Genomic DNA, 17,808 nt, shown 5'->3' with positions numbered 1-17,808 from the left:
GTGGTGGTGATCACTTTGTAATGTATACAGAAGTCAAATGCTGTACACCTGAAACTTATATAATTTTAAATAAGGCCAAAATTTTTTTCTTATTTTTAAGAAGCTAAGCCTATAGAATACTCAGAAGTTATTAGTTTCTTGCTTATCCTTCTAGTGTTTCCTCTTGCAAAAAGATAAACCAGTAAATATATGTATTCTTATTTATCCTTCTTACACAGAAAGCATACTTGACATGCTGTTCTGCATCTCGTTTATTTTGTTTGTTTGTTTTGTTTTTTTGTTGCATCTCGTTTTTAGTTTGTTTTCACTTCCTCTATCCTGGAGATTGCTCCCTATCAGCGTCGATACCCTGCTCCCTATCAGCGTCGATACCCTCCTTGTTTATGGCGGCGTAGAGCTCTCCCTTCCTCATTCTTTTTGTTCCTGCTGCACAGACTCCGTTGTATAGATGAAGCATGCTTCAGTCAAGCAGCTCCCTGTGGATGGACATTTGGGTACTTTTCAGTCTTTTCCTGTTGTAAACAATGACACAGTGTTGTTTCGTATTTGTAACTAACCCATTTTTAATCTTTGAACTCCTGTCCTCTGTTTCTTTTTTGTTTGTGGATGTTTCTGTTCTGGTTTTATGGCTGAATTATCTTCTAAAATATGAGAATATTATCTGTTTTCTCTAGGGACAAAATTGATCTCTCTTCCATATTGCTGGGTCTCTTCCCCTGACCCTGGAGAGCTGTTCGGGTTGGTGACAAGAGGCCTTGGTAGCTGGCACCCTACCCCTGCTCTGGTGGAGTCACCCATTTCCTGTGGGGTCCCTCCCCCTAGGGAGGGTTGGAGTAGGAGTTCTACGGGGGCTAGGGCAGAGCAGGACAGGCTGACCTGCAGACTTGGCTTTGGTGGGAAGCAGACAGGGGTCCTCCCTCACACCATGGACCCTTGGAGGCCAGACGGAGGTGGGCTCCACCTGGGCTGCTGCCAGCCACACCAGGAACCTTGTGGGAAGGAAAGGAAGGTTCCAGCCTCTGATTTAGAAAAGACCCTTTGGTTTCTTGCCTGTGGAAGGAAGTGACACCTTGCCACTCCACATGTGCTCCACTAACCAACCCCAGTACTGTCAGCCCCCCTTGGGAGCTTGCTGCAAGTGTCCTGCCCCCAAACCTTCTGGATCAGAATCTGATAGTCAACAGCCCCCCAGGTGACTTGGGTGTCCGTGAGAGTTTGAGGGGCACTGCTTGCCCCTGGTCTGGTCTGCTCTGATCTGAGAGCCTTTCTGGGGGTTCTGACAGGCACAGGGGCTCCCATCTCCTTTGTAGCTCCCTTGTAGTGCATTCACTCTGTTCCATTAGTCAACACACTCCTCTTTCCAGCATTTAGAAATTTGTGAAACGTATTTCATCTGTTCAGAAGTCCCCTCCTGTTATCGTTTCTGTCGTCTCTGTTGGAGGTTTCTTCCTCTTTATGCATCTGTACTTCGTTTCTTTGAGGTTTGAAGGGCCAGGTAGCAAATGCATGTATACAGTTGGTCATCCTCTAGTGAAGGATTTTAATCAAGGAACTAGCTGTAACGTGACCTTCATCAGAGGTGGTGAGGAACAGAGGTCAGATGGAGTGGAGACTGGGTGTAGACAGTCCTTTTTGAGAAGTTTTGTTGTGATGAGGACCAGAGAAATGGGCTGGGTGGGGTCAGGGGTGGTGGGGGGGTTGCAGAGAGTCTGCTTCAGGGGGGCTCTTGAGAGCACGTTTGCACAAGGAGCCGGAGGACCTGGGGTCCTGGATGAGCAGTCTGCTTGGAGAGAGGCCACGGGAGGGCAGGCCCTGGGTAGGCACTTCCTCCTTGAAAAATGCGGGGAGTGTAGAAGGCGCATGGGTCCTGAGTAAAAGCCCAGGAGTCTAGTGAGAATTAGAGCTCAAGCAGAAGCTGGTGAATTTATGGGACAGCTGCAGTGAAGGACCCCAGAGCAGGCGGCTTCCACCCACAGCAACGCATTCTCGCACAGTGCTGGAGGCCAGAGGTCCGAAATCAAGGTGCCACATGGTCCCACTCTCTCCAGAGACTCTAGCAGAGGATTCTCTCTTGCCTCTTCTAGCGGCTAGTGGCTGCCTGGAAATCCTAGACGTTCCTTGGCTTCTGGTCACATCACTCCAATCTCTGCTCGCATCTTCACTTGGCCTTCCCTTGTGTGTGTGTCTTGTCACCCTAAATGCAGAATGATCTCACCTTGAGATCCTTCACTTGGTTATATCTGCAAAGACCCGTTTTCTAAATAAGGTCACGTTTGCAGGGTCCAGGGGTTAAGACGTGCAGTACCTTTTGGGGGTTACCATTGAACCCGCTATAGAAACCTGTCCATCTCCAGGATAGAAGGGCCCAGGGAAGGCCAGGAGTCCCCACAGAACAGTTGTTTTTGGTGGAATCCAGGCTGTAAGAAGATGGGCAGAGGCAATTTGGTCCTATTCCGCGTAGGGTAACCACAGTTTTAACTAAAGGGGTTCATGGTAGATTTAATGCGATGGTCATTTTGTCCTAAGTAGCGTTCACATAGCACCCATATGACTCCTGGCTGTCTGGTTGCCACAGTTTGGCAGCTCTAACAGGACAGCCCTCTTTATTCACTGGCAAGTTTGTGTAGTTGAAATCAAGTGTTCCCTTAAGTCCGTGCTCGTACTTCTGTACCTTGTTCTATGACAAGACATAGAAATGAAACATTAAAAAGTGGAAGTACTTAAAATTGTGTTCTTGGAGACACCTTTTTAAAGATGCACATGCTCCGAAGGGTAGCCACATCTCTTTATTCTTTCTCAAAGTCAGACTTTTACACTGGCTGGTGCTGGTGCCAATTTGGCCCTAATCTTTTTCCTCATACCTTCAGCTCGCCGCCCCTGCAACCAACTCCAATAATGCGTTCCCCTCACGGGCACTCAGGCACCTTTGATGTTCCCATCTTTTCTCCGGCCCTTGCCTCCCCTGTGTCTTCTCTCATCTCCTTCCCAGTGACGCACCAACCCCGCAGCTTCACCACTTTGTGGCCTTGTCATACTCAGTTGATAGGGCCCCAACCCTGGTAAAATGCAGCCATCCGCCGGCTTCCCACCTGCTCTGCCGCCCTGCCCCGCAGCTGAATGTGGCCCCCTGGTTGCTCCCATTTTTTGAGTTCACGTCCACTCACTTCAGGAGCATTTCATGCTGCCTGTCATACTGCAATTCCCTGGTCTCTCCTGGCTTCTGCCACCCTCCTCACCAGCTGTGACACCATCTCGAAGCTGATACCTCATTTCCTGGTTCCTGGAGAGCAGGGAAGCAATCCGAGGAGGACGTCCCCAGGCCCAGCATCCCCTCGGCAGCCTGTGCCCTTGCTCCCCGCTCCCCGCTCCTCTCCTGGGCCCCCCTCCCCATCCCCTCAGCCAGCCGCCGCCTCTCCCACCTGGAAGGGCGCTGCCTCCATCCCGGCACCCTCCCAGCTGCTCTGCTTCTCGTTATTGGCAGGACTCTTCTTTTGTGTCTCCATGTGCTCTCTTGGGCCCTTTCCAACTGGTCCTTTGCTGACATGGATGATGACCTTTATGTTTTAAAATCTAGGGGCCACTTGTCACTTTTCCTCTTCCCCTGCCTTGAGGCTGTGCACCTGCTCAGCTGGGCCTACCCTGACTGCCCTGTTTTTTCCAAACCATAGCTTTGGTCCCTTTCTAATAGAAATGGTGATTGACTGTGTTTATCTTAACTGTCTGTCGTCCCTGCTGGGGCAGAACTCTATGGGGTGGGGTTGTTCGCCGTGTTCACGGAGGTGGCTTGGACACCTGGAATGGTGTCTGGTGTCCCTGAGTCCTGAGAGGTCCTGGCTGAGCGTGTGCCAGGTCTGCCTCTGCGCCCCATGCGCTGTCGGGGGGCCTTGGGCTCAGACTTCTCTCTACCCTCGCTCCCGAGGGGATCTTTCTCGGCGTCAAGGCTCTCTCTTCCACCTGTGAGCCGCTGGCTACCAGCTTCATGTCTTCAGGGTGACTGGGCCCCCTGAAGCCCAGACCCGCGCACCCAGCACCGACTTGACCTCCCTGCTCAGCTTCCAACAGGCTTCTCCAACTGTACCTGTTCAAGCCTGAGCTCCCAATCCCTCGCGCCTGGCCTTTCCCTGGCCTTCCCTTCCCAGTAAACAGCAGCTCCATCTCCCTGCACCTCAGCTCAGAAAGCCGGTGCTAGTGCCCCGTGCTGCTCTCTCTCATACCACCTCCCGCACGAGCGCCGCTTGTTCCCGCTGGCAGGTCTCCCCAGCTCCGTTCTTCCATCCTGCTCTGACCTCCCGCCTCCCTCTGCCCTTGACCTCGGCCTTGTCTCTGTTCAGTCCTGCAACATGTGGACTCTCCTCTCACTCAGAGTCAAAGCCAAAGTCCTTACAGTGGCCTGCAAGGCCCAATCTGGGATCCCCTCTCCTGCCCCTCTCCTGCCCCTCATCCACTGTGGCCCCCCTGGGCCCTCCAGGTACACCCCTGCCTCAGGCCTCGATCCCCCGCTCTTCCCTCTGTTGGGAACATTCTTCCCCCAGGAATCGCCCGGCTCCCTTTTCGATCTCCTTCAAGTCAGCTCAAGTGTCACCTTCCCAGTGTCGCCTTCCCTGAAGATTGATGCCACCCTCCCACTTTCCCCTGCCTCGCCTAGCCCTTGTCATCACCTGATATATGCTGTTTTGCTTGGTGGTTTTACTTGTGCTCGCACGTGCTCTCTACCGCCCCCTCCGCTCTCCCTCTTCCTCCCACTAGAATCTAAGCCTCTGGAGGGCAGAGGGGTTGTTTTTGCCTCTCCCCTGCTGTATCTCCAGTGCCTGGAATCATGCATACTTATTGGGTGGACAGATGGATGAATTCTGCAGTGGGACCTTGCCCTAAGCTTTTGTCTTATACTAAGAGGGGCAGAATAGAATGCAGCCTGCTCTGCTGTTGACTCGTTAGCTTCTCTGTGGCCAAGAAGAGCGATATTCTTTATGGTTTAATCAAATCTGCAGTCTGGAGCAGAAGGTACCCGCAAAGGGCGGATGTGTGGACTTCGAGTTTGAGGTACTTTGGGGGGATTTGCAGTTATCCAAAAACATGGCATAAATTGATGAAAGCCTAAATAGCACCTACCCTAGTCCCCCCCCCACACCTTTTTCTTTTTTGGTCACACCGTGTGGCTTGCGGGATCTTAGTTCCCCAACCAGAGATTGAACCCAGGCCCATGGCAGTGAAAGCGCCGAGTCCTAACCACTGGACTGCCAGGGAATTCCCAGCACCCCCCCCCCCCGTTTTTTTTTTTTGGCGGTACGCGGGCCTCTCACTGTTGTGGCCTCTCCCTCTGCGGAGCACAGGCTCCGGACGCGCAGGCTCAGCGGCCATGGCTCACAGGCCCAGCCGCTCCGCGGCATGTGGGATCCTCCCGGACCGGGGCACGAACCCGTGTCCCCTGCATTGGCAGGCGGACTCTCAACCACTGCGCCACCAGGGAAGCCCACCACTTTTTAAATATAAAGGCATAACTTGTTTTATTGTGCTTCACTTTATTGTGCTTCACAGATAGTGCATTTTTTACAAATTGAAGGTTTGCGCAACCATGCGTTGTGCAAGCCTGTTGGTGCTGTTTTTCCAACAGCATTTGCTCACTTTGTGTCTCTCTGTTATATTTTGGTAATTCTCGCAATATTTCATGCTTTTTCATTATTATTATATCTGTTGGGGCGATCTGTGATCAGTGATCTTTGATGTTACTATTGCAAAAAGGTTACAACTCGCTGAAGGCTCAGATGATGGTTAGCATTTTTTAGCAATAAAGTATTTTTAATTAAGGTCTGTACACTTCTTTAGACATAGTGCTATTGTACACTTAATGGACTACAGTCTAGTGTAAACATAACTTTTATATGCACTGGGAAACCAGAAAAACTTGTGTGACTCGCTTTATTGTGATATTTGCTTTTTTGTGGTGGTATAGAACTGAACTCACAGTATCTATGAGGTATGTCTGTACATCCTTTATGAGTGTATAATTTAACAGCACGATTTCCCAATGCAGCTTTGCAGAACAGGAGAAATGAATTTTAAAGGCTGTCAGGTGCCTTTGCCATCTGTGGCTTTGTATTTGTGTAACAGTATTTGTGTTTTGCCAACAGACGTGCAGCTTAAAGTACTCATGAGAATGGCCTTTGAAGAGGTGTTTACTGCCCACCCCAGCTCCTGGGCCTGGGGGCCTGACCACTACTCCCTTGGGCCCTTAGCGACCCCTACAGACATCTGGTGCAGGCCCTGTAGCCAGGAGGGACAACCGTTTCTGGCATGTTGCTTTTCCCCAGTGGGTCATGAGCTTCTGGAGCAGAGACCCCACATGAGTCCTTGGGGCCTTCCCCTGCATAGTACAGCGCCTGGCATGAGCAACCGATGGTGTCCCTCCGGGTCTCCTGGAAGCCATAAGGGGCAGCGTTTCTGGCTCACCATGCAGCCTCTGGGCACACGTGTGTGCATGTGCCCGCTACCTGGACCTGGTTTCCCGGCGCACTCCGCGGGCTTGGGCCACTCCTTTCCCTGCCTGGTGGCTCTGGCTAATTGAACTTTCTCAGTCTCAGCAATTCAATCAAACGCTGTTTTGTTTTTGTTCTGGTTGGGTTATGACACCCACTACTATGAAGGAAAGAAAAGGAATCTGGTGGTGTAGGAGGTGGTATGTTGTGTCATTAATTGTTTTATCTGTAAGCTTTTTATATTTTTGCGATGAGTTTTCTTTGAATAAATAATTCTGAGAGTTTATCACATAGAAGGCATATGTGTGGTCCTCAGTACATTCTGAATTATCTGGATTTATTTTTGTCTCTTGAATTCACTTATACACAATTCAAAGGCTGCATTTTTAGCCAACAGAAATAGAAAGAAAGAAGCTCAGAATTTATGTCGTTTTTCAGCAGCTTCAGTTATAGTGACTGTGATAACTTGGTGAAAAAAGCTGTGTATCAAGTAAACTTCACATATGGTTTATCATGAATAGTTTTTTGACTTCTAAGTACCTTGATACCTTTTCGTGTTAAAAGAATCCCCTACTCTGTGGATCTTGGGTTTGAAGCGGGTGGATCCTAGCTTCTACTTAAGAAAGCCTACAGATGGGGTTGGAGGCTTGTGGTGTCCTCTTGTGTGCCCTGACGTCTGGGGGCAGGCTGTCCATGGCTGTAAGTATCTGGGATCCAGGGCCCCTCAGTCTTTTTCCCCCATCACCCTGAGCAGGTGACTTCCATCCTCAAGGCTGCGTGTGGTCCCAAGATGGCAGTTGCAGCTCTAGCTGTTGCATCTTGCTTTCCAGGGAGAGAGAAGGAGGGCACGGGGGAAGGGGAAAAGGGCACTTGTTGGCACACCCTCCAGTCCCATTCAGTAATTTCCATTTCCGTCTCCGTGTCCATCATTTTTTTTTTTTCTGAGGAACAAACAGCAGCTACAATAGCGATCATTTATTTCTTACTCATGGGTCTGGGTCAGCTGCAAGGTGGGATTCAGATCTGTTCTCAAGCCTGTCGTTCCAGGACCCAGGAGGGAGAAGCAACTGTCAGAGATGGTCTCTTCTTAGGCAGATGTCAGGAGCCCAAGAGGAGTGAGCAGACCCACAGAGGCCTTTTAAAGTCTCTTCCTCCTCGGTCCCATCAGTGAAGCCAGATGTGCGAGCACGTGCAGAGCCAGTGGGCGGGAGGTGTGCTGAGCGCAAGGTTCTGTTAGGAAGGCAGACAGAGGACCTGGGTGTTGGGGGGCAGCTGGTAGTGCCTGCCATGGGGGACCGATGTTCCTGCCCCTTGGTCTCCAGAAGCTAGGGGGCGGCCATGAGACCCAGGCTTGGCCAAACCCATTCTCCCTTCAGGGACTTTGACTCCCTTTTTTTTTTTTTTTTTTTTTTTTGGGATCTTAGTTCCATGACCGGGAATTGAACTCGGGCCCTCGGCAATGAAAGCCTGTAGTCCTAACCACTGGACCGCCAGGGAATTCCCCGACTTTGGCTCTTGAAAGACAGTGAGAGATAAGTCATGGTAGTGGCACATGCAGCAGGAAGGCAGTGTCAGTGGCTCATGTCTGAAGTTGCTGGTGGTGCTGCCCAGGGTGGGTGTCCTAAGCACACGGCCCCTTCAGTGCAACCTTGGCTGCGTTTTCAGTCATGCAGCTGCTTTTCTGGGCTTAGTTTTCTAGTCTTCTCTTCATTTACACATGCTGCTGCGGAACTCCTTTGTGACTGGGGTCAGCTAGAGTTGTTTTCTGTTGCTTGCAGCCAGGACCTTGCTTTCGCAGTTTTATCTTGAGTAGAGTGGATGAACATAGGCTTTTTGAGCCAGGTTCCTTTAGGATTAAATCCCGGCTTGTTCACCTACTAGCTTTCAGGTCACTTTTTCCTCCTTGAGCCTCAGTGTTGCCTTCATTTAAATGTTGCTTTTGTGTGTTGCTGAGCATTCAGTGAGATTGTATGTAAAGCGATGATAGTGAAAGTATTGGGAACATATCCTAGCCTGAGGTTTTTGGTGGACGGTATATCACCTGGGCAGTGGGTTAGCAACCTAGGGGTACTGTTAGCAGCTCAAAGGGCCCCGCTGGGCAGGGGATGAGAAGGGACAGGGAGCGCTCCTGGGGCCCACTCTGAGCAGCGCTCTCGGCAGGCCCTGGCCTCCAGCAGAGCACAGTGGTGCTTGACAACCAGAGGTTGTTTGCTGAAAGGAGGAATGCTGCGGTGCAATTTCTTGCGATCTGGGCGAGTCTGAAGTGTTTGGAGAAAATAGTTAAGCTGCAGATCACCACCCAGCGAATCATCCTAGGGTTAATGCCTGCCACTGGGCAGTGGGAACAGTGATTGTTGTGAGTGCACTGGGGCAGATTTTTAAATTTCCTTTTTATTCTAGACTTGAATGCAGCAGTTCTTACTGCTAACTTACTACCAGTCACCACTAATGAACAAAGAATATGAACAGGAAATTCATAAAGAAGAGATACAGGTGGCCAATGAAGATAGGGAAAGAGTTCTGCCTCAGTGACAATCAAAGAGACACACATGGGAACAAAGAATATGGCATTTTGACCTACCAAATTTGTAAAGATTAAAAGGACAAATAGAAAGAAAAGACCTAGTGCCAGCGAATGTTGAGATTGGCTCCTGCGGCGTAGTTCGAGCCCCATGTTCTGGGCTGGCCTACACGCACCGTCAGGTGAGGCCTTTCCTCGTCTCTGGGTGCATTTGGATCCGCTATTGAGCAGGTGGCCCGTGCACATGGTTCACAACTCAGGAAGTGTGAGCTCTAGAGTGATGCTTGGTCTCTCAGTGTCCTTGCTGCCACCCGGGCCCCTCTGCAGGGAACAGATGCCTCCAGGGGCTTGTATGTGTCTTTGAGGTGTTCTGTGCACATACACGCACTTCGAAACCTATTTTTATTTCCCTACACCTGCTCAGGTCAGTGTGGCTAAGGTATATTTTTGTCCATTTCATCTGTGTTACTAAGTTTACTAGCAAGAAGCCATGCTTACCTTTTTATAAACCTTTGCAACGTCCGTATTTATCTCCTTTTTCATTCTAGTGCTGTTACTTTTTCCTTCTCCCTTTTTTCCCTGTCTTGGTAAAAATTGTTTGGGTTTTATTAGTCTTTCAGAGAGTGAACTTGTGGGCATTATTGTCCTGTATTACTGTATGTCTGCTTTCCAGTTCATTAAGTTATGTAAAATTTTATCTTTATTATTATATCTTCTACTTTCTTGGAGTACATTCTCTGGTTTTCTTTTTCTCACTTCTTACATTCTAAACTTAGCTCATTGGTTTTCAGCCTTCTTTTCAAACATAAGCATTTAAAGCTGATCCTCAAACGATTTCTGCTCATCGAGCAAGTTTCAGTGTGTCGCATCTCCACTTAAAGTCAGCTCAAAGGGTTTTTTTTAAATTTCCTCTGTGATTCCTCTTTGACCCACAAATTATTTAGAAATGTGTTTTTTAAATTTCCAAGTACATGGCTTTGTGGGGTTTTTTTTCCTAGTTACTATTTTTAAAAATAAGGTCCTAGCTAGGGTTTCCCTGGTGGCGCAGTGGTTGAGAGTCCGCCTGCCGATGCAGGGGACGCGGGTTCGTGCCCCGGTCCGGGAGGATCCCACATGCCGCGGAGCGGCTGGGCCCGTGAGCCGTGGCCACTGAGCCTGCGTGTCCGGAGCCTGTGCTCCGCAACGGGAGAGGCCACAACAGTGAGAGGCCCGCGTACCGCAAAAAATAATAATAATAAATAAATAAAAAATAAGATCCTAGCTAAATGGCACCATGCTCCAAGACTGTGGTCTGTGGGGCATCCGCTTCACAGCTTGTGGAGCAGTGCGGGACCACCCAGATGAGCATGGGCTGTCGGTGGGGCGCAGGAGCCAGAAGAAGCTCGTCTCCTTCATCTCATCCCTGGGATTATGAAAGCGTCCTCTCTTCCTACTGTTGTTCTCTCGACTTGAGTTCCTCGCTACTGGGGAGCATGTGTCACAAACTCCAGTTTCTCCAGGGGCTTTGTTAATTTTGGCTTTATTATTTATTTTGAGGCCAGGTTTTCAGTTTTAGAAACCGTTTTGTCTTCCTGGTGGATCGAACCCTTTAGCATCATGAAGTGATCCTCTTTGTAATTAGTCGTGCTTTTGCCTTGAATGTTGCTTCATCTGATAGTGATGGTGCTGCAGCACCTGTGTTTTTGGTCAGCGCTGCCACTTTTAATTTTCCTCCGTTCTGTGTCTTTATGGGTTAGATGTAGCTCTTGAAAATGGCAAATAGCTGGATTTAAAAAAATCCATTCTGTCATATCTGTTAACATCTATTTAACTGCTGATGCATTTAGATTTGTCTGTACCATTTTATTTTGTGCATTCTATTTTTTCCACATTTTCTGTTCTTTATTTTTTTCTCCTTTCTTGCCTTCTCCTGGATTGAGTTGTTTTTTTAATCATGGTAAGATACACATAACATAAAATTTACCATCTTAACCATTTTTAAGTGTACACTTCAGTGGCCCTAAATACATTCAAACTGTTGTACTACCATCTCTTGGAATGAGTTTTAATTGTTGTCATGCAGTATATGTAGTACCATACCCTGCTTTTTCATTTACCATTTCACAGTAGAACATAAGCATCCCCATTGTTACGGACTAAAGTGTTTGTTTGTCTCCCCACCCGCCCCCCGCAAATTCATATGTTGATGCCCTAACCCCAAATGTGAGGATGTTTGGAGATGGGGCCTTTGGGAGGTAATTAGGATTAGATGAGGTCTTGAGGCTGGAGCCCAATGGGATCAGTGTCTTTATAAGAAGAGACACCAAAGATCTCACTCCCTGCCATGTGCCATATGAGGACACAGTGAGAAAGCAGCCGTCTGCAAGCCAGGAAGAGGGCCCTCACCAAGGAATCTGCCGGCACCTTGACCTTGGACTTCCTGCGTCCAGAACTGTGAGCAATAAATTTCTGTTGTTTAAGCTACTCAGTCTGTTCTATTTCGTTATGGCAGCCCGAGCTAAGACACCCATGTTAAGAAAAACAGTGAACATCCTTTTAAAGCTAACTTAGATTCCATCACAAATTTAGTGTATCTTCTGTCTTGGCCTTCTGTTGACTCCCTACCCCTTACCTCTGGATGCTTCGTATCTTCTCTGTGCCAAGCTCTCCAAAAGAGGAGTTTATGTTTGTGATCTCACATCGCCGTTGATCAGCTCCTGGGATCACCTCTCCACTCAGTCCTTCCGCTCCCCCCACCGCCCCCCACACACTCACTCACTCACTCACTCACTCACTCACTCACTCACTCACTCGTGCGGTGCTTCCGGACCAGCTGCTGTCTGCCTGCCTGATCAGGATCCACTCATGGAATCCGCAGCAGCCCACACAAGGCAGGCTGGTCCTTACCCATGCTCTGCAGGTGAGAACTTACCAGACTCAGCATTTATCTTAGTAGCCTCTCCGTGGCATCTGAAAATATTGATTTCCTTCTTGCAGCTCTTCACTGACAGAAAGGGGAGTTAAACCAGGTCATGTCCTTTGGCCCTTGTCTCTTCATCCCCTCCCGCTACACTGGGCTTTGCGGCCTTCTCTCCCAGTATTCCCACATGATGATGAAGTTGTCTGTTGCCGCATGTGCCCCCTGCTAGGGTGAAGCCACTGAGGGCGGTGACTGCCTCTGCTTGCCCACCACAGCCTCCCCTTGGCATCTCTGGTGTGGCACTCGTTACTCTTCTTGTTCGGTGAGTGACATTTGTAGGTCCGTCAGAGGTCTGGGAGGAAGGCAGTTAGCAGCGAGGGGTGTGGCTCTTTGTAAATTACCCCCCAAGCTAAGACATTTCAGTAGAAGACTTTAATGCATTCTCAGATTTACAAAGTAAGTCCGCCTCAACCTACAGGTGGCACGTGAAACACTAGAACCAGAAACAGCTCAGCTAGGTTCAAGTGCCCTGGAATTTTTGTCCCATCAAGGGACCGTTTGTTTCAGGGCTGTGGTTCTCTCAGCCACCTCGACTTGATCGTGCATCCTGGGAGTGCACAGAAGCCAAGTCAAAGCTCGTCTGTGGAAAATGATCTGAAGTTGAATTAGGTGTTACCAACACACACCTGTCTCTGTTAGCTCCAGGAAGCTCTAATTTTCCAGAAGGGGGTCTCGTGGACCCTAGAGGTGTTTTCAGAGATCTGAAGTTAGCCAAGTAGGTTCTTCTCCACCCGGGTGCTGTCCCGTCCCCCACAGGTGAATCTTGGGGTTTCAGCTGACATCCCATTAGGTGGCGACAGAGAGCACTGAAAAGGAGTATGAAGGAACTAGAACTTGTTTTCACTTCTGTGAGAGAAAGGCTCGCACTAGTCAGGTTTCACCATGCAAGGCACGTAAAAGGCTTTGCCCTTTTTCTTCCTCCCATTCTCCTCAACCCACTGCCTGCCCTACCACCCTCCAGACCCCCCCCCAAAGAAGGTGGATAGGTCAGAAGGCTAAACAGCCAAAGCCCATGTCCTCTGGTTTCTGTCATGGTAGATAGCAGCACCGGTCCCGCAGGCTGGGAACCCGAGTGTCACCAGCCCTGCCGGTCTCTTGCCCTCCTCCCGCCACCGGCCTGATTCAAGCCTTCCAGCTCTCCTCCACGTTTCTCCCTGCCACGCAGTCCCTAGTGTCAGATCTCACTCTCCTGCTTTAAACGTGAGAGTGGGGCCCCTGTCCTCCAGTGGCATCAAGGCCCCTCACACGACTCTCGACTCTTCCGCTACCACTCCTTTTCTCATCCTTGTGCCCCTCAGCCACGTAGGACTGAGCTCATACTCCTGGCCTTTGTCCGGGTCCCCATGCTGCATTTCCCCCTCCTCCTGGTTCTTGACTCGCCTCGGGTATCCCTTCCTGCAGAGAGTCCTTCCTAGGCCCCCAAGCCCCATCTGGGTCAGACCTCTCCTCTTGAGCTCTGGCTCCCTGCAGGTACCTCACAACCAGAGGGCGGCCTGTTGACTGTCCCAGCCCACACACCCCGAGCAGGAGCGCGTCCTCCGTGTTCATGATCTACACTCTGATTAAAAGCACGCTGTGATGCGCAGGCCCCTCAACTCCCCGTCATGAGCTTGCTTGCCACCCTGGACAGCCCCCCTCCACTGGGGACTTGGTGCCAGGCCCACAGTCTTTGTCTCTCTGTTCCTGACCATTCCATCCCACAGGTGGCTTAAGCATGCACATAGAGGGCCCTCCTAGTGCTTGGCCCCCAACTTTTGATCACCTCTGTTCCAGTGACCTCAGCCACCTACTGCCAAGGTCACAGCCTGGACTTTGTCATCACTGGAAACTGCTCCACCCCTGGAGCTCTTAACAGACAGCTCCACTGGTGACAGAGACTTCCTGTTTTCCTAGCTCCCCAGGAGTCTGTCAATTTTCCCTCCTCTCGTGAATCACACCCATCACTATACAAACGTGTTTTCGAATTTCCCATCTTTACCAAGCGCTCCCTCCTCAGCTCCTGCCCAGTTCTCTGTTCCCTCTTTGGCCAGGCTTTTCAAGACTTGGCTACTCAGTATTCCCCCTCCTCACCTCCCACTTTGCTCCGGCCCTAATGGATGTTTGTGTTACCCAGGCCAGTGGTGATTCCTCCTCTTGACAGGCTTGTTCCCTCCTGGAATCCCCTTGCTGTGTCTCTTCGGGGACCCCCACCAGCAGCCTCTCCTGGCGCAGCATCACTGGCTTAGTCGGTTTTATTTTCTTTGGCCACTTTCACATCTGAGCCCCCTTCTTTGTTTGAGGGAACTCTTACCCCATCCTATGAGTTTGCTGAGAGACCAGGTGACCTCTGACTGTAGTCGCTGAAAATGCCATACGCTTCTTTTCATAATTTCCCTTTCAGCTGGTACAGTGGATGGTAAACTACATGCCAAGGCCAAGTCTGGCCCACTGCCTGTTTTTGTAAATAAAGTTTTATTGCAGTCCAGCCCCACTCCTTCCTTTATGCATTGCCTGAAGCTACCTTCCCGCTTCACTGGCAAGTTGAGTGAGTGTGACAGAGACGGTGAGGCCTACAGAGCAGGAAAAAACGCTTACTATCTGGCCCTTTACGGAAGAAAATGGCCTCAGCCCTCCAAGGGGGTATGGCCCTGCGCCTCGGGCTCTCACATCAGACCCACCCTCTCCAAGGGAGCAGGGCCAGCTCCCGCAGTGGCTGCTGTGTTGGCGGCCACTGCTGCCCCCTGCAGGGTGGCAGAGGCAGTGCTGGCAGCAGGGTTTGGAATATTGTTCTTGGCTAACGAGATTCAAACCTGTTTCTCCAACCCTCTGGCCACCTAATAGCCTTTTATTCCCCCCAGTTTTTGTTATTGGGGTAAAATACACATGAAAAAATTTACCATTTCAACCGTTTTTAAGTGTACAGTTCCATGGTATGAAGTATATTTATACTGTGCAGACATCACCACCACCTTCCATCTTCCAGTAGCTGTTTAATCAAGTCCTTGTCTGTGTAAATCAGCTAGAGTTGGTCTCTGTTGCTTGCCACCAATAATCTGGACAGATACACCTGATCGTCTTTCTAATACCTCACTCCTCTTTGTCTGTCTCCTTTGCTGACTCTTTCTCCTTGTCACAACTCCAGATAACAGGAGGAAAGTTGTCCACACACAAACATCTGAGGTGCCCTCACTTGTTCACCTGGCTCTTCAGACCTCTGCACCAGTGACTACCAGATCTCTGTCTCCAGCCTAGACCTGTAGAAGGCGAAATGCCTCAACATCGAAAACGTAAAATACGGAAGTCAGAGTCCTTGATCTCCTGCGCTCCCCCTGCCCCCAGCACACACATGCCCTCCACTGATGGCACCTAGAGCAGCCACCGCGTCGTCTGCTTAGACTCTGCAGTAGCCCCACACAGCAGGCAAGGAGGCCACTGTGTGGATCCCCAGCCAGAAGTGCAGTCCGCAGGCAGCCTCCAGCTGCTGGCTCCTTTGGGCTTGGCCTTGGCCTCAGCTGTGAGCACTTCCTCACTCGGTCACACCAATTCCAGGGCAGTGCCCAGGTGGCTGGATGAGGCAGGGGGTATAAAACCACTGCCCTGCCATCACTGCCCAAGGTGGCCTGGAGCTTTCTTGAGCCTGCATTGCAATTCAGCTTCATCCCCTGCCCAGATCTGCTTCCTCTCCCTTCCGTTCCCGAGTGTCAATCCCTAATAAATGTTCAGTACCCCAAACCGTGAGCCCACCCCGTAGCACCTTGCGTCTGCCTGCCCCCTCGTCCCCGCCTCACACTGTATTTTCCATTAAGAGTGAACTTTTTCAGACTCTTCATCTGATCTTGTCACTCCCCTGAGAAAAACCCTCTGAGGGCCTCTCATCCCTCACAAAATAAAATCGAAAGTCTATTTCCTGGAAGCAGGGCCGGCTTCCTGGACATGCAGCCTGTATAATGCCCAGGGCTTAGAAGAGCCACACTTGGTTTACTGTTCTACTGCGGCCATGTCACAATTCTCCATTTTTGAGTAAGAGGCCCTGCAATTTCATTTTATACTGGGCCCTGCATATTATGTAGCCAGGCCTGCCTCATTTTGAGCTCATTTTCTGCGCCTTGCTCACCTGGCTCCAGCCCGCCATTCTTGCTTTTCCTGGAACGTGCCAGACTGTTCCTGGGGTCGGGTCCTTGGCTCTTGCTGGTCCTTAGTCCTTAACGCCTGGGCCCCTCTTTACATGATCCCTTGGGGCGCTTGAAGAATTCTTTATCCTTGAAATTGAGGAGGTTAACCACAGTCCCTCTCGCTGGTGAGTGGTGCTTGTTTGTTTGTTTATCACATTTTCCTGGGAACATGGTGTGTTCTTTCAGGCTGCAGATGCAGCTCACTTCGTTTCAGATTAGTCCTCTTATAATATATCTTTGATGGCATCTATGTGCCATTTTGGGTTCCCTACTACAGGGACACGAATTATCCTTATGTTGGGTTGTCTTTGTCTCTCTTCCAGTGCTATTAGCTACACTCTAATTGCTTTAGCTTTTATCTTTTTCATCTGCATACACTGTTTGTCTAGTTTGATTTTCAGCTACGTATATTCTGTTTCTGGCTGTTTTTAAATGTATTTATTAGTTCCGTAATGATGTGTTTTGGTCTGCAGTTTATTTCCCTAGGTTGGGAATTTGCCCTTTCATCTTACTGTGTTTTATCTTCTCATCTTTGAACTGTTATTGAGAACATGTTCTTATAAAGTTGTGAGGAATTTCCTTCTCTCCCTTTTGTGTATTCTCTTCTTGGTGGGATTTTGCCTTTCCTGAGCCATCCGCCTCACTTTTATTTTGTCGCTTTTGGCCATGTTTCTAGAGTTACCATGTTGTTTCTTGTCAACTTGGCTCAGGCTTAGACGGCTCCATCCAGTCGTTCTGTTTGCTTTGGTGCAGCAGGGGGGTTCTGGCTCTCTCTTCCCCGTCTTCTGGCATCCTCTCTCACTGCTTTCCCCTCTGGGCTGTCATGAGCTCGTTCTCTTGTGGGCAGAGACAAGCTGTACACGTGGGGGAGCTGCAGTCAGGGGGACTCTTCGGCAGCATCTGGAGTCTTCTCTCTAGCCTAGGAATTGTGTTAATTGTCTTACGCCAGGGTTCAGTCTAGCCGCTTGAAGGACACGTATGCCATTCCTATAAGGGATATGGGAAGGGGCCACCCCAGGTTCCCAGTGGTCCCCTGGCCTGGCTCGCTGGGTGCTTTACCTGTTTCTCCTGCACCTCCCGGTTGCAGCTTCTGTAGTTCCTGGGCCTAAAAGGAAAAAGTTACAGACTCCTACCCAGTTGCTTCTTTCCAGCTCAGTGAGGAGAGGTTTCGGGGTGTTGTGGGCTCCCCAGCACGGTTTCCAGGGGTGGGGCAGGAGCTCAGTCTTGCTGCTGCTTTGTTCTCTGGAATCCTTTCTTCGGCTGCCAGGTTTCGAAATGTACTGCGTTCGATTTTATGTCCCTTTCCTTCGTTTGCTGAATTCTGTCCTTCACACTCCTCCTCCCCACGTCTGTGTGTTTCTCCTTTTATTAGGCATTGGGAGAGAGGAGTTCTGTGGGACGTTGTAACCCGCCGTTTGAACCTAACCGTCTAATCCGTGTGGAATTGATGCTGTTGCGTGGCGGGAGGATGCAGTGGTCACAAGAAGCACGTCACGGCCTTGCCACCCCTCCGTGTTTTTCTCTGGTTGTTCACAGGCACTGATTCTAGGTCAGTCTCCGCTGGAGAGCTGGTAGTCATGTTCCCATTGTATTTTCTACCCAGTTAGTATTTGTACACAGGGAAGCCGCTGACTGGTTGATATTTGTCTTGTCACCAGGCATGTTAGTTACTTTTTTTTTTTTTTTTTTTTTGCGGTACGCGGG

General features: G+C 49.9%; 1 protein-coding gene across 3 annotated transcripts in view; it reads left to right on the top strand.

Annotated features, from left to right (window-relative positions):
* MECP2 (methyl-CpG binding protein 2) overlaps positions 1 to 17,808 on the top strand; it is a 53,287-nt gene that overhangs the window by 22,058 nt on the left and 13,421 nt on the right. The window contains exon 1 of one of the 3 annotated variants that reach the window (XM_033417660.2): positions 17,477 to 17,653. The exons of the other annotated variants lie outside the window; for them this stretch is intronic. The gene's annotated coding sequence lies outside the window, so the exon portion shown is untranslated. Of the gene's footprint in view, positions 1 to 17,476; positions 17,654 to 17,808 lie in introns of those variants that run through there. 3 annotated transcript variants of the gene reach the window in all.

This window comes from Orcinus orca, chromosome X, assembly GCF_937001465.1.
Source record: "Orcinus orca chromosome X, mOrcOrc1.1, whole genome shotgun sequence".
NCBI classification, from domain to species: Eukaryota; Metazoa; Chordata; class Mammalia; order Artiodactyla; family Delphinidae; genus Orcinus; species Orcinus orca.
This window is presented reverse-complemented; position numbering and strand designations above follow the sequence as displayed.